We start from the raw sequence: 4,451 nt of genomic DNA on the forward strand, positions 1-4,451 counted from the left end.
TTTTTTTTTTTTTTTTTTGAAACAGAGTCTCACTCTCTTCCAGGCTGGAGTGCAGTGGCACAACCTTGGCTCACTGAGACTTTCGCCTCCCAGGTTCAAGGGATCCTCATGCCTCAGCTGCTCCAGTAGCTGGGATTATAGGTGTACACTACCACACCCAGCTAATTTTTGTATTTATAGTAGAGATGGGGTTTCACCTTGTTGGCTAGGCTGGTCTTAAACTCCTGACCTCAGGTGATCCGCCCACCTCTGCCTCCCTAAGTGCTGGGATTACAGGCTTGAGCCTGGCCGAAAGAAAATTCTTCTATGTGGTTTTGCTCCAACTTCATATACAGTTAGGTACATTTGTTATAATTTGTTTTATATTTTTAGGGATTGCTTTATTTTTCTTCTTTTTAATTTAATCTAAAATTAATGTAAACTCTAGTTAATTTTGTATTTTAATTATATAAAACATTTACATGGCTCCAACATCAAAACCATACAACAAGGGGTTATTACCATTTTACAGGTGAAGAAACTGAAGCACAGAGAGATTAGTACCTGCCCCTACATCACAGAGAAATAAGTGGTCCTTCCCCATAGGAGGCTGGGAGACGCACTACAGGCAGCCTTCTGGTGGGACCTCACGAGGTAGATTCAGATGTACTTGGGCTCCAGCCCTCCAATTCCTCCCACTATTCTTTGTGGAACAAGCTGATGGTCTTCTCTGAACACATGGGTTTGCAACCCTCAAAGCGCAGTCTGACCAGCTCATGGGGACTCTGGCTTCTGCTGGTGCAGCAGGGGGGCTCTCTGATGATGCTGTTCAGCCTGTAGTTCCCATTGCTGTCTCCCTACTGCCCCACTTCCCCTCCCACTCCACACTCCACACTCCCTGTCTGTGGCAGCAGTAACCCTCAGAGCCACACTCAGCCATTTCTGCCCCCTACCCCCTCCTGCCTGGGCTGGGGTCGTGTGCTTCCTGGCCTCTTTCAGAAACTATCAAAGCCCCCATTCTCTGAACACAGCTGTGCCAGCATTCAGAGCCACATCCCCCTCTTCAGCCCTACTCCCACATGCCCATGGCACAAGACCCAGATGCCTGTGCAGGGCCTGGGAGAGGAACTCAGCTGCCTAGGCCCCCACCCCAAGTCTGGGAGAAAGGAGGCAGGTGCTCACGGAGGTTGGCAGGACAGGCTCTCCCAGTAGCCACTGTGGAATAGAATCCAATGAGGAAGGCCCAGGGCTAACACTGGAGATGGGGGGAACTCAGGGTACAGGAACATGGAGGGGATATTCTCTTTTCTGAACTTGGGTCATGGCCTCGGCTTTGGCATGGATGGGGGATGTTGGGGGTCTGGTGGAGGCAGGAGATTGATTGTTCTCATCCAGAAAGTCTGGAAAATTCCCCAGGGCCCAGGAGACTGGGAGGCAGCCAGCTGGGCTGCATGTGGGAGAGGGAGGAGAGCTGCCCACGCTCTCCCTCTCTCTCTCTTTCTTCTCTCCACCTCCCTCTTTCTCTCTGCCCTGATAGACATCTGGGGAGCCCTGGCAAGAACGTTGGCCTGGGAGACTTGATTTTTGGTCATGGTTCAGCCAATTCCATGCTGTGTGACTCTGGACAGTTGCTTGACCTCTTCGGGTCTCAGTTTCTGTGTTCAGAAGATACTCAAGGTTACTGGAGAAATTTTTCCCCTGTTACTGAGACAGAAGGTTCTACTTGAAATTTGACTTTCATTCTTCCCGCTGCCATTGATTCTGTTTGCTTTCAGACAGTCCCGGGGATCTCTTTCTGAGATCTGGACGGACTAGGCAGAGGGAGGTCTTGGTTCTTGCCTCCTCTCAGAAAGTGAATAGAAACAGGGGAAGACACATATGGCCAAGGGTCTGTAACTGTAAAGAGAGTCCCTGATCAGCAATTGCTGGTTCAAACTGCAGGTTAGCCTTCAGTATACATTTTCTCAGCTGGAAATGTTGAAAAAGGCTCAGAGTGCCCATTTCCTCCCCTGAGAAATCCTCTGGAAAGGATTCTACTCCCAAATAATGAGCCCTCCAGGGGAGTGGTCCTCTGACCTCCTGGCCAGGAGATCTGGGCAGATTAGGTTGCTGGGTGTGTGCGCATGTGTATGTGACTGGGAAAGGAAAAGAACTAGATTTTGCTGAGCCCAAGTCATGGGCCAGGGGTTTCCCTTGCCCAGTTCAGGTACAGTAGATATTGCCCAGTGCAGTAGATATTATTCAGCCCATTGTTCAGAAAAGAGCGCTTCAGAGGAGGAACAGGGCCCTTTCTGAGGTTTGCCACTGCAAATGACAAAACGGGAATTTGACCTCAGTGCCTGTGATGCCAGAGTCCTCGTTTGTGCAACAGCAGCTGTCTGTTCTCTTACCACGTCTGGTCTCCCACCAGGGATCTGCCTTTTGGAACAGACTGTCTGATACCAGCCCTTGTCCAGACCCAGGTGCTGCTGGCCTCAGTCAAGGGTGGACTCCCCCAGGGCACTGAAGTGAGTGCCAACCCTTCTGGTCATGAGGAGAGGTGGTAAGGAAGGTCACTTCCTCTGCCTTCTCTGGTCACAGCCAGGTTTCCCTGAAGCAAGAACTGTGGTTACATCTGAGCCACCACTGGGATTAAATTTCAGCCGCTTGGTTGCCTGGCTCAGCCTGGCTGGCCTCAAGCCCTGTAGAGCCAGTGTGGAGATAGGCTGGACACACGCATCCCTGCTGAGACTGTCCTGAGGAAGGGGAATTTTCTTGCAGCTCTGAGATGCAACATCTAAGGGGAGCAAAAAGACATCCTAAGGCTGCCCAGACCTGTCCCTAAAGGCCTTCTCAGATCCCCTCTTTCTACTAGAAGAATTGGAACTGCATTTCCAGACCTCGAGCAGTTCCTGGTCCACAGTTGGAATTCAATTCAACTCATATTCATTTAACAAAGTAAATAGATTGAGATCCCGTCCTCCCCAGACTCTCTCAGGCACCTTCCTCTGTTCCCTTCAGTCTTGCATCCCTTTCTGGGGCATTTTTCTTTTCTTTTCTTTTTGAGATGGGGTCTCGCTCTATTACCCAGGATGTAATGCAGGGGTACGATCTTGGCTCACTGCAACCTCCGCTTCTCAGGTTCAAGCAATCCTTCCTGCCTCAGCCTCCCGAGTAACTGGGATTACAGGCGCCCACCACCACACTAGGCTAATTTTTGTATTTTTTTAGTAGAGATGGGGTTTCACCATGTTCGCTAGGCTGGTCTTGAACTCCTGACTTCAGGTGATCCACCCGCCTTGGCCTTCCAATGCTGGGATTATAGGCATGAGCCACCACACCCGGCCTGCATTTTTCTTGGTAAGGAAATTTACCATCCACCCCTCCCTACCCCCTAGGTCTTCTTGTCCTGTTCCTACAGTAGATGGGTCTCTGAGAAGGGGCCAGAATCTTCCCTTTAGACCCTCAAAGATTTGGAGTGGGTTTTCTTTGTGAGCTTCTCAAAGCCCTTTGAAACCAAGTCCATAGCGCTGGGAGTGAAAGCCAGGCAGTGGTGAGTGGGGACGCTGGCACATTCAGTGGGGAGCAGTCCAGAGTTCCCAAGAGGGACCTAGGGTGCAGTCTAGATGGAAGGCTGGGGATCTGCCTTGAGGCTGCATTTGCATTGAGCGCACCTCACTTTACTTGGGGTATTTTGAAGATGCTGTGGAGATTATGGGGATCAAAGCCCTTCAAAGCTATCCTTGGTGCCAATATTGGTATCCAGGGGAGGGAATCTAGGCATCTGGCTGTCCTGCCCACTGTCCATGCCAGGGGCTTTGCCTACAGTACCAGGAGGGAGGAGGGTAAAGCAGAGAGCCTGGGAAAGGAGAAGGAAGCAGAGAGGCCCTGGAGCTGGGGGAAAGGAGGGTCATTGGTATTCTGGGCACTGAGGAGTTCCTGGCTGGGCAGCACTCAAGGCCCGCCCCCTGGCATCAGGCTGCACATTCAGCATCCACAGCCCTGGCCAGGAGGCCTTCTGGGCTCCCAGCAACGCCTGAATTTTGCACATTGGTTTGCATGACTGGTAATGTCCCTTCACAGTGCCACCCGCACCCCACCCCCACCCCAGGTCTAGAGATCTCCTGACTTGCTTTGCTTAACCCATGATTCTGCTGTCTAACCTCCATCGTTCCAGCTGCAAAGTCAGCTCCTCCTCTGTGCAGGGAGTGGGAGCACCACAGGAGCCAAAGCCCAATCATAGCTGCCTCCAGGGAGGTAGCTACGGTCATTTGTACTCCATTCTGCCTCCAGAAAAGAGTTTCCCATTTTTATTAGGGAGGGTGCCTCTTTTCAGGAGCAAAGCCCCCGTTCTCCCTTCATCCACTTCCTACAGTCTAATTGAATCCCTCCTCCTTCTTCTTTGACCAACGAGAAGTCCCTCCGGTTGTCCAACTTCCACCTCTCCAGCTGCAACATCGTCATCCTCTAGCTCAGCGAACGCTCCCTCCCCG

The sequence above is a fragment of the Colobus angolensis genome, unplaced genomic scaffold (genome assembly GCF_000951035.1).
Source record: "Colobus angolensis palliatus isolate OR3802 unplaced genomic scaffold, Cang.pa_1.0 Scaffold77, whole genome shotgun sequence".
NCBI lineage: Eukaryota > Metazoa > Chordata > Mammalia > Primates > Cercopithecidae > Colobus > Colobus angolensis.